At 41.0% G+C, this 12,441-nt stretch overlaps 2 pseudogenes; one reads left to right on the top strand and one right to left on the bottom strand.

The window, feature by feature from the left end:
• Positions 1 to 1,872: 1,872 nt before the first annotated feature.
• LOC143660400 (aldo-keto reductase family 1 member B1 pseudogene) lies at positions 1,873 to 2,391 on the top strand (annotated as a pseudogene).
• A 2,190-nt stretch (positions 2,392 to 4,581) lies between these two features.
• On the bottom strand, positions 4,582 to 5,540 carry LOC143656292 (olfactory receptor 13C7-like; annotated as a pseudogene).
• Positions 5,541 to 12,441: the final 6,901 nt, after the last annotated feature.

The raw sequence follows: 12,441 nt of genomic DNA, 5'->3' as shown, positions 1-12,441 counted from the left end.
AGCGTTTTTGACACCTTAATTTGTGGAGTTAAAAAGTAATGATGTTGACTGGTTGTTCTAAGATATGCTGGACAGTTATGAGTGACAGAGATGAGCAGAAGGCTTCAAATTTGCAACATAAGTGTCATATGAAAAATGTAAAATTTCTGTGTTCCCTGGAAGAAAATCATATTTCCTGTGGCTGCACACGTGAGATATCTGACAACCAGACCCACAGTCTCATTGTGTGGGTAGCAGATTTACAATATAAACTAAAATCTCAACTATGCACGGTGTCTGCTGTTAAACTGAGGATGTTGATTGGAAATGAATGGGACCCTGAAAATTGGGATGGGGACATATGGGTTGATAATGATGGCAGTGGGGACATTGAAATCCTAGATTCTGCTGAGACTTTCCTGGATAAACCTGTAATGGTCTGCCCTGAAGAACCAGCCACCACCTCCAGCTGGCCCTGAGGATATAGTTACCTGACCTCCTGCCTGCCTTGAGGAAATGGCTTCTGGACCTCCAGTCTGCCCTGAGGAGTCTGCCATCCAACCTCTACCTGAAGAGATTAACCCTTCAGTGTCAGTTAAACCTGAAACTACCTCCCCTAAGGAAACAGCCACTCTTCTGTTTGAAGAGATTAATCCTGTTTCACCAGATGAAAATGCCCTGAGCAATTGGGTTGAAAGACGCTTCTATTTCCTTTTATGAGCCATCCCCACTACCTCTCTTTTCTTCCAGACCTATAACTAAACTAAAGTTCCAATAGGCCCTGAAAAATGAGGTAAAAAGTGTGACCCATGAAGAGGTATGCTATACTCCAAAAGAATTGCTTGAGTTTTCCCATTTATAGACAGAAATCAGGGGAATATGTGTGGGAGTGGATATTAAGGGTATGGGATAATGGTGGAAGGAATATAAAGTTGGATCAGGCTGAATTTATTGATGTGGGTCTACTAGGTAAAGATTCTGGATTCAGTGTTGTAGGTTGAGGGGTTATAAAGGGCGTTAACAGTTTGATTGGGTGGTTGGCTAAAACATGGATTCAAAGGTGGCTGATATTACCTGAGGTTGAAATGCCAGAACTGCCCTGGTATAATGTAGATGAAGAAATCAAGAGGCTTAGAGAGATTGGAATGTTATACTGGATTTATCATGGAACACCTGCTCACCACCCTAGGAATATCCAGAGGACACACTTTTTCACCAGGAGTGGGAGGAATAAATTTGTGAGACTAACTCCATCATCCCTGAAGAGCTCTTCTTCTCTGAAGGTCAGATATTACTGTGAGAACTTCTGACACTGAGCTGGAATCCTAAAACACCACACAATGAGAATGATTGGATCCTGAGTTGGCAGAAGCCACATGGCAGCACTTAATCACCAGAGACAAGGTGGGCATGGCTACCATAATGGACAGCAGCTTCAAAGCAGAGTCAAAATAATCTGCCCACAGAGACTTATGGCACTGGCTAGTAGATCATGGGGTACCTAGAAGTAAAATAGATGGGCTAGGAACCTGAAAGTCCCCCCCAGGCAAAGTGACAGAGGCTGCGAAGGTAGCCATTGATGGTGGGGAATGCCACATTGACTGCACCCATGTGTATCAGAATGAGAACGAGGTGGGGGTGGCCATCTGGGAGAAGCACGGAGGAGGTGGTGAAGCCCAAGGTCTTCTTCATCATCAGCAAACTTTGGTGCACATACTACGAGAAAAACCTGGTGAAAGGACCCTGCCGGAAGACAGTGACCTCAAGCGCATTACCTGGACCTCTACCTCATTCACTGGCCTACTCCTTTCAGACTGGGAAGGAGTTTTTCCAATTGGATGAGGCCAGTAATGCAATTCCCAGTGACAGTAATTTTGTGGCATGTGGGTGGCCATGGAAGAAGTGGTGGATGAAGGGCCAGTAAAAGCTATTGAAGTATCTAACTTCAACCATCTCCAAATAGAGAGGATCGTAAATAAACCAGGCTTAAAATATAAGCCTGTGGTTAACCAGATTGAGTGCCACCCATACCTAACTCTGGAGAAGTTTTTCCAGTCCTGCCAGTCCAAAGGCATCCTAGTGACTGCCTATAGCCCCCTTGGTTCTCCTGACAGGCCCTGGGCCAAGCCTGAGGACCCTTCCCTTCTGGAAGATCCCAGGATCAAAGCAATTGCAACCAAGCATAATAAAACCACAGCCTAGGTGCTGATCCGGTTCTCCACGCAGAGGGATATAGTGGTGATCCCCAAGTCTGTGGCACCTGAACACATCACTGAGAACTTTCAGGTCTCTGACATTGAACAAATTAGTGTGGATATAACTACCTTACTCAGCCACACCAGGAACTGGAGGGTTGGTATCTTGGTGAGATATTCCTCCCACAAGGATTTCCCCTTTGCTACTGAGTTTTGAAGTTGTAGATGCTGGCTCTTCCCCCAAGTGACTGGTTCCCCTGTTTTTCCTGCCTCCTTTTTTCTTGCAAGTATTGTGTGACCCAAGTTTCTCAGCAGTGCATTAGCAGCCTGATGACAAACCCAGCTGGATGGTGGAGTATAAAGAGCAGTATCTGGGGGTTAGAAGGCTCTTTCAGTTTTCTTTACATGCCGCCCCCCCCTTTCTTTTTTATGCCTAACTAGGAAATCGAAGTTGAAAACCCCTTTCTGACCAAGGAGAAAAAAATGTATAATGTCAAAATAGTGCCACTAACAGTTGGGTTTGTATTGCTTGGAATTATATTTCTTTCAGCCAGACTTCTCCTTGCCTCAAATAAAAAGTGCTTTTGTGAGCCAAAAAACAAAATGAAATAAAGATGGGCAGTATTAGAAAGAAAGCCACACCTGAAAGCCGTACATGAAAGAGAATAAAAACTTGGTAATATGTGCTCTTGTTTAATATATACTGGCAATAAGTGACTTTTTTTTCATTTGATCAGCTTTCTTTGTTACTTCCATAATTCTCTAATTATTTCATAAGTTGTCATCCTAATATTGGTCTACTGGTACTTACTCTTAAAATTTCAACAAGCATATTAAAACTTTTATTGTATTTCTCTATCAATGTCATAGATTATACTTTTAAGAACTGCCCTTCCCACAACATCCTTCATGAGATGCAGCCTTCTGGGTTGTACTTAACTTCTCTTTCTCTCCCTCCCACCTTATGAAGTCATCTGAAATTGTAACTGGAGTTAGCACAATTGCTTTGTTGTTATTGTTTACCTTTATGTGTTTTCTAATAATTCCTTCATATGTGAATCTTTGAAAATTGGTATCAAGAATTAATTAGGCTTTATGGTCCTATGCATTTCAATGTTCTTTTCTTGCCTCTTTAATGCCATTCCTATCACATTTTCAATGATTTGTTTTTAAGTCTTTGTTCCTAAAGCTCCTTAAAGCAATTTTTTTCAGAAATAACGTGGCAGGTGTGTGCTTTCTGTATTTTCACATGACAGAGAGGTTCTTTTTAATTCTCATACAATGTAATGCTTAGCTGTGTGTAGAATTCCATACACAACCCATTTCACTTTGAACTCTGTAGAGATTGTTCTACTGACTTATCCATTTAATATTGCAGAGCAGAAGGCCAGTGGCAGGAAGATTCTCATTCCTTCTTAGGAACAATATAAAAATAAATTTCGAATTCAAAATCAAATTAAATTGTTCTTCTTGGTTTCAGATTAAAAAAGAGAGATAGATTAAAAGTAGCCAAGGAAAGTGAGAAGCAGGAAAACAGACCTATGGATCTGTCATAGAATTTCACAAAGTGAAAACAGCAGATGGGAGACCATAAAGAGCAAAAAGAAAAAAGAAAATTTTTGCTACACAAGAGTAGTTTTAGGGGCTTTTGTCAAAAATAGTTTGCTAATTACGATGGAAGAACTGTGAGAAAAGACATAAATTGCCTAGATTCTTGTTTAAGTTTTGATTTCTTCAGGTAGTAGGATATTTCTATAGATTTTTTCCACAGAAGAAAAGCTAACAAATCTCTAGTCTTTTCCTTTTTCATTCAAGTTTTTTTTTACTTTTTCTTTGAACATATTTGAATGATTGCTTTCTTTTATATTACCACCCAATTTGTGTACTACTTCATATTAAATACAGTCCAATAATATATTTTCTTTCTCCTTATTGTTTATTTTCATATGCGTTTTTAGAAATGTTTCCTGATTGTTCTCTCCCCATGTTGCCATAAAACCTTTGGATTCATTAACTAAACAGTAAAAATACAAAGAATCACCTTTCCTTCAACTTGATTGTTCAGAATCCAACACAATGAGGACTACAAGACTAGACAAATGAGAATTTCCTTTGCTGTATTGCTATAGAATGAGGTGGAAAAATTCCTATTAAAAGTTTCCTGTTGGGTGGTGTGGTGGTGGCTCAGTGGCAGAATTCTTGCCTGCTGTGCCAGAGACCTGGGTTTGAGTCCTGGAGCCTGTCCATGCAAAAGAAAAAAAGCTCCCTGTTTACACGGAGCTCTTCTGTCTCATTAGATTGACCCACATGACCTTTAATGAAGTTGGCCCTCATCTGATGGTCTCCTCTTCTGGGACCCTTAGAAAAGAGCAGCCAGGGATCACAGAACACCAGGACCCTCCCGCCGTCATGGCGTGAAGCGTTTCTGAGCTCCCAGGTTCCTCACAGCCGCCTTCACGTCCTTGTTCCTCAGGCTGTAGATGATGGGATTGAGCATGGGGGTCAGCACCCCATAGAAGAGCGAGATGAGCTTGTCTGACAGGTCCTGTTTGTCTGCCCCTAATGGGTCCTTCGACTTGGGCTTCCCATACATGAAGAATAAGGTCCCGTAGAAGACAATCACCACAGTGAGGTGGGCAGAGCAGGTGGAGAAGGCCTTTCTCCTGCCCTCAGCTGAAGGGATCCTCAGGATGGTGGTGATGATGAAGACATATGAGACAGTGATGAAGAGAACTGGGACTGCCAGAAATATCACATTTGTCACCCTCATGCTGATCACATTGGTGGAGATGTCAGCACAGGCCATTTTGAGGATAGCCAGGATCTCACAGGTGAAGTGGTTGATGACATTGTCCCCGCAGAAGTGAAGCCTCATTGCCAAGAATGTTTGAGCTATGGAGGCAGCACTTCCAGTACCCAGGAGCCAGCTGCCATGGGCACGTAGGCAGCCTTGCTCATGACCACAGGGTATCTAAGGAGGTTGCAGATGGCCATGTAGTGATCAAACGCCATCATGCTCAGGAGCACACACTCTGTGGCTCCCATGCCCAAAGAGAGGAACATTTGCATAGCACAGGCTGAGAAGGGGATGGTTTTCCTGGGAGTCAGGAAGTTGTCAAGAATGAGGGAGACTGAGGAGGTTGTGAATCAGATGTCCAGGAAGGAGAGGTTCCCCAGGAAGAAGTACATGGGTGTGTGCAGGTGGGAGTCAAGGATGGTGACCAGGATGAGGACCCCGTTGTCCAGCAGGAACACCAGGTACATCAACAGAATGAGCACAAAGAATGTTTTCTCCAACCTTGTGTAGTCTGACAGCCTCAGCAAGATAAACTCTGCCACAGAGGAAGTCTTATTGGAATTTTCCATGCTAAGTCTCTTCTGCCAACTGAAGAAAATACTCAGAGGTCCAAACTCAACATTTTTTGCCTCACTTAGGGCCAGGGTATATGGTCTGGAGTTCCAATTTGGCTGCCAGATTGAAAAACAGGGTCTATACGTCCACGGAGTCTATTTCATTACACAAAAAAGAGCAATAAAATCAGAAATTACTCGGGGCTACAGGAAGCCAAATTTATGAAACTTAAAGAGTGATGTGTCTGTTGATTTAATGCATTTGATCAGAGACAAGACGTTTACACATTCATTCTTGTGGTGCTAGATCCTATACAGCAATTCATCTCAACTTCGATCAGATAAGTGACTTTACTCCATGTTCTCCTTACTTCGTGCCAAGAACTAGTGAAATGATTAGCTGTGAACCCTCACTGTTTTAGTTTGTAAACTTCCAGAATGCAACATAGCAGAAATGGAATGCTTTTAAAAAGGAAATTTAATAAGTTGTAAGTTTACAGTCTTGAGCCTATGAAAATGTCCAAACTAGAGCACTCGGGAAAAGATACCTTAATTCAAGAAAGGCTGATGGGTCTGGAACACCTCTGTCAGCTGGGAAGTCACTTGGCTGATATGTCCTGGTCCCTTGCTCCTGGGCTCCTGTTCTAGTTTGCTAGCTGCCGGAATGCAACACACCAGAGACAGACTGGCTTTTAATAAAAGGGGATTTATTTTGTTAGTTCTTCAAGGAAAGGCAGCTAACTTTCAATTGAGGTTCTTTCTTATGTGGGAAGCCACAGGATGGTCTCTGCCGGCCTTCTCTCCAGGCCTCTGGATTCCAACAACTTTCCCCGGGGTGATTTCTTTCTCCATCTCCAAAGGCCTGGGCTGAGCTGCAAATGCTGAGATGAGGTAGGCTGAGCTGCTTGGGCTGTGCCATGTTGAGCTCTCTCATTTAAGCACCAGCCAATTAAGTCAAACATTATTCATTGCAGCAGGCACGCCTCCCTACCGACTGCAGATGTAATGAGCAACAGATGAGGTTCACATACCATTGGCTTATGTCCACAGCAATAGATCTAGGTGCCTTCACCTGACCAAGTTGACAACTGAATCTAACTACCACTGCTCCTCTGTTCCTGTGGGGGTTCCTCACTTTCATCTCTTTCTTCCCTTGGCTGTCTCCAGGTTCTGGCTTGCTTAACATTTCATAAGAAGGCACACGGAAACATCTTCTGGGCAACAAGCATCTCCAAACAGCCATATCTCTTTTCTCTGAAGCAACCATTCTCCAAGCATGTACATCTGCTCTCTCTGTCGACTCTCATTTCTGAGGTTTCTCAAAAATGTTTCCCCTTTTAAAAATTCTAGTAAACGAATCTAGACCACCTGGGATGGGAGTCACATCTCCAACTAATCAAAAGGTTGCACCCACAATTGGGTGCTTCACATCTCTGTGGAGAAAATCTAATTGAATCAGGATTAAAAGAAATGGTTGCACACCTAGGGTGATATATAAGATTCTACAAAGGTTCCTTGTACTAGGGTAACTTCCCAGATAATTACAACCTCCAGATGGGTCCCTGGACCAGATAAGTCCTGAAACGTAGAGGGGCCAGCCTCTCCAGAACATCAGCTAGTTCCATCTCTCTACTCTATATTATTGACAGCCTCTTCCAACATGAAAAAGTTATGATGGCCATAACCCAAATACCCCTACAGAGTGGGACAAAAATATCAAAGGTAATAGTAGAGTTATACAGAGAGGGTAGGGTTTAACAAATGAGTATGATTGCTATATCTTTATATTGATATTTCTTTTAGTCTACAGTGTCTTGGAGTAGCTAGAAGTAAAAACCTAAAATTGCAGAATTGTAACCCATACCAAACTCTGAAATCTGTTTTACAGCTAATTGTTGCTTTGAAATTTATTGCTTTTTTGTACATATACTATTTTTTACAAACAAGAAAAAAAAAGTCAATTGTGATGATAAAAAAATATTTATTCCTTCTAGCCTCCGATGTTCTGGAGCAGCTGGAAGGAAAAAATGATGGCATGGTAGCCTGTGACAAACTCTAGGATCTGTCCTGTGAATATTTGTTGAAGAGTGCTTTGAAGACTGCTGCTTTTTTCTTTCTTTGCTTTGTATATATGTTATATTATACAAAAAAGAAAGTTCAACAAAAAAGTCAGAGAAATATAAATAAAAAAAAAGAAAGAAAGAAAAGAACGGCTGCCCCCCCACAAAACTGAATCAGTATTAAAACATAATTTTTCTGGGGTACGTAATACTTTCAAACCAGTACACTTACCTTTTAACTATTTCTTGTTTCCAGATAATTTTCACAGGAAATATACCCCTGTTGTTCCTAAGGTCTCCTTCCTCATGGGAGACTCCAGCCCCACGCGTATACCATGCATCCATCCACCCATTCATCTATTTGAACATCCATCCACCAAAACACCTGTTGGTCATCCAGTTTGTGGGTTTAACAATTCCCATGCAGGCAAAGGATGACTCACGGTTCAGACTGAGGAGGGGCCCACAGCTGGCAGAAAGGGGAAGCAGCATGTTCCAAAGCAGGCCAGAGCTCAGAAAGGGCACTCTGGGTATTGGTGGGAATAGATATCACAGAAGGTTTCCTTTGCAATATAGAATCCAGCTGGGCCTTTAAGGGCAAGAAGTGTTTTGACATATAGAGATGCAAGAAAGATCAGGGGAGGTTTCCAAGATAATTTCATCATCTGGAAATTCTGATGCTGCCCTTAATAGTTTAAATTATGATGCCCCACCAGGAAGATATGCAGGTGGGCTGGCCCCAGAAACCTGCAGGGATCCTGGGTTCTAGAAATCTAGTTCTCTAGGTAATTAAAGCAGTGCTTTTTTTTCTTACTGGGTGACCTTAGTTCTGGGTGAGTGTCCACTCTGGAATCAGTGGACAGTAACAGTCCTTGAGCCTTTTGATTCACTTCTAGGTATGTCCCCCAGACTTAGACCCTGTCACTGATTATGTTCAGCAAACAATGTAGTCTAACCCTGTCTTTCATTCTAGATATTCTTCTGCACAACTCTGATGCATAGCCTTTCAGTTTCAGCTTGATGTTTTCCAGTGATGAAGGGTTCATTACATTCCCAAACAGCCTACTCCATATTTATTTGTAGAACCATGGAATATGAAAATTCTTCTGAGTGAAGCATGCAGCCTTCTGATTTTATATCATTCACATGATGATTGAGTTTGTGGAAAGGTGAGCCCAGAGATAGGAGCTGTATTCTGATTGAACTTCAAACCTTTGGTGTAAAACTCAGTACCTCCTTTTCCCTTTCAGAGCCTCAGGTTACCCTAGTCTGTGCTGTGATTGTAAGAGGTTAATGATATTCAAACCCTTTAAGAAAGAGAATTATATTTTTTCTTAAATTCAGAACCTCTAAATATAAATCAGAGATGCTTTTGCTGAAGTGGGGAAGGAAAGCCCAGAAAGTATGTTGCTCAAACGTTGAGCCCCTATGAGGTCAGGACACAGTGATGCACAAGTCCATTTACACTGCAGCTAATACAAATGGTACTCTCTGGAGAATAACTCCAGGACTTTAGCCATCTCCATGGCCATGATGTGAATGGTGACCCTGGAGTTATGCAATAAGAATCTCCAAAACCATGGGATCTATATCATTTCCGGAGTGTCTCTTTAGTTTGGTGAGTCCATGACCTGAGATTAAAAGCTTCAGAGCTTTTAGATGTTTCTATTCCAGGAAGAATGGGTCCTTGCACAGCCCTCAATCTCAGCAGTACTACTGAAATTGCTTCATCCTCCCCCTTCTCAAGCCCCAATCCCTTTGAACAATCAAGTGAGAAGCTGGGAATGTTACTTGGCTAAAACAAAAAGTTTAAGGATTACTCTAATAAGAACCTCACTTACCTTTTTCAAGCACCTACTGAGAAAGGGCCCCTACATCTTGGGCCAGAAACAGCAACACTACTCTGAAAAACCCAGGCTGAGTTGTCCATCTCTGATTTAAAGGAGTGAAAACCAGTTCTTCCCACTTTCCATTCTGTGTTTCAGAATGGAATTGTATAAATTCAGGAAACTTTTTATACTTCTGGGATGATTTCCCCAAGATTAATTATGCTGAAAGCACTCCAGGAGTTGCTTTCGTCCTTCCTCTATTTCTGCTGCAACTTTCTGCTCTTAGGCCACTCAAAGACATCAGGAGAAGCATTTCCATTTCCTTCTTGAGTTTCTACAAACTTCACAATGCTTAAAATCTTGAAGAGCAGCTGGGGAGATAAGAATCACGTGGGAACATTTTCTACCTGTGGCATTAGAGAATCAGTAGTTGTGAGCAAAATTTTTCTAAACCTAAAACGCAGGGACATATCTGTGGGCAGTTTGGGGTGTTTCTACTTTCAAGGAAGAGGCAGCCTCTGGCCAGACCTTGAACGATGGGGAGAATTAACATATGAAGAGATAGGCAAGGGATGGGAGAAAGGAGAAGCTCTTTTTTGGGGAGAGAGCTTGGTACAACTCTTGGGCCTGAGTATTTTGCTGGTAAGAATTTGTAATGTACCCCAGAAAAGCCAGTGCTCTTTTAATCCTGTCTCGTGGGGACAGACCTATTGTTGGGTGGGATCTTTTGATTAGGTTGTTTCCATGGGGATGTGACCCTGCTCATTCAAGGTTGGTCTCAATCCACTTGCTGGGGTCCTTTAAGCGAGAGACATTGTTGGAGAGAACTCAGAGCCAAGAGGAGTTAAGAGAGAAAGAAAACACCCACAGAGACATTTTTGAGAGAAGGACTGACAGGTGTTACCCTGTGCCTTCCCATGTGACAAAGGAACTCCGGATGCCAGCCACCTTTCCTCCAAGGTGTACTCTTCTTGGTATCTAAATTTGGACATTTTCATGGCCTTAGAATTGTAGCTTGTTACTTAATAAATCCCCTTCGTAAAAGCCAATACATTTTCTGGTATATTGCATTTCAGCAACTTTAGCAAACCAAAACAAGTATTTCTTCCACGACTTTTTTTTCTTTCTTTTCTTTTTTTTTTTTTTTTTTAATTTTTTTATTACTCAAAAAAAAAGAAAAGAAATTAACACGACATTTAGAAATCATTCCATTCTACAAATGCACTCAGTAATTCTTAGTATCATCACATAGATGTATGATCATCATTTCTTAGTATATTTGCATCGATTTAGGAAAAGAACTAGCAAAACAGCAGAAAAAGATATAGAATGTTAATATAGAGAAGAGAATTAAAATAATAATACTAATAATATATATATATATAAAAAGGAAAAAGAAAAAAACAAAACAAACGATACAAACACACAAACAAACAAACAAAAACCATATTTCAGGTGCAGCTTCATTCAGTGTTCCAACATAGTTACATTACACTTAGGTATTATTGTGCTGTCCATTTTTGAGTTTTTGTATCTAGTCCTGTTGCACAGTCTGTATCCCTTCAGCTCCAATTACCCATTATCTTACCCTGTTTCTAACTCCTGCTGGTCTCTGTTACCAATGATATATTCCAAGCTGATTCTCGAATGTCGGTTCACATCAGTGGGACCTTACAGTATTTGTCCTTTAGTTTTGGGCTAGACTCACTCAGTATAATGTTCTCTAGGTCCATCCATGTTATTACATGCATCATAAGTTTAGTCTGTCTTAAAGCTGCATAATATTCCATCGTAGGTATACGCCACGGAATTTGTTTAGCCACTCGTCTGTTGATGAACATTTTGGCTGTTTCCATCTCTTTGCAATTGTAGATAATGCTGCTATAAACACTGGTGTGCAAATGTCCGTCTGTGTCTTTGCCCTTAAGTCCCTTGAGTAGATACCTAGCAGTGGTATTGCTGGGTCGTAATCCATTCTGCCATTCTATGTCTTTTGATTGGGAAATTCAGTCCATTAACTTTTAGTATTATTACTGTTTGGATAATATTTTCCTCTACCATTTTGGCTTTTGTATTATATATATCATATCTGATTTTCCTTCTTTCTACACTTTACTCCATACCTCTCTCTTCTGTCTTTTTGTATCTGACTCTAGTGCTCCCTTTAGTATTTCTTGCAGAGCTGGTCTCTTGGTCACAAATTCTCTCAGTGACTTTTTGTCTATAAATGTTTTAATTTCTCCTTCATTTTTGAAGGACAATTTTGCTGGATATAGGAGTCTTGGTTGGCAGTTTTTCTCTTTTAGTAATTTAAATATATCATCCCACTGTCTTCTAGCTTCCATGGTTTCTGCTGAGAAATCTACACATAGTCTTATTGGGTTTCCCTTGTATGTGACAGATTGTTTTTCTCTTGCTGCTTTCAAGATCCTCTCTTTCTCTTTGACCTCTGACATTCTAACTAGTAAGTGTCTTGGAGAACGCCTATTTGGGTCTAATCTCTTTGGGGTGCGCTGCACTTCTTGGATCTGCAAATTTAGGTCTTTCATAAGAGTTGGGAAATTTTCAGTGATAATTTCTTCCATTAGTTTTTCTCCTCCTTTTCCCTTCTCTTCTCCTTCTGGGACACCCACAACACGTATATTTGTGCGCTTCATATTGTCATTCAGTTCCCTGATCCCCTGCTCAAGTTTTTCCATTCTTTTCCCTATAGTTTCTGTTTCTTTTTGGAATTCAGATGTTCCATCCTCCAGTTCACTAATTGTAGCTTCTGTCTCTTCAGATCTACCATTGTAGGTATCCATTGTTTTTTCCATTTTTTCTTCTTTGTCCTTCACTCCCATAAGTTCTGTGATTTGTTTTTTCAGATTTTCTATTTCTTCTTTTTGTTCAGCCCATGTCTTCTTCATGTCCTCCCTCAATTTATTGATTTGGTTTTTGAAGAGTTTTTCCATTTCTGTTCGTATATTCAGCATTAGTTGTCTCAGCTCCTGTATCTCATTTGAACTATTGGTTTGTTCCTTTGAC

This window comes from Tamandua tetradactyla, chromosome 2, assembly GCF_023851605.1.
Source record: "Tamandua tetradactyla isolate mTamTet1 chromosome 2, mTamTet1.pri, whole genome shotgun sequence".
NCBI classification, from domain to species: domain Eukaryota; kingdom Metazoa; phylum Chordata; class Mammalia; order Pilosa; family Myrmecophagidae; genus Tamandua; species Tamandua tetradactyla.
Note: the sequence above shows the minus strand (reverse complement) of the source record. Positions and strands in the feature narration are given on the sequence as shown.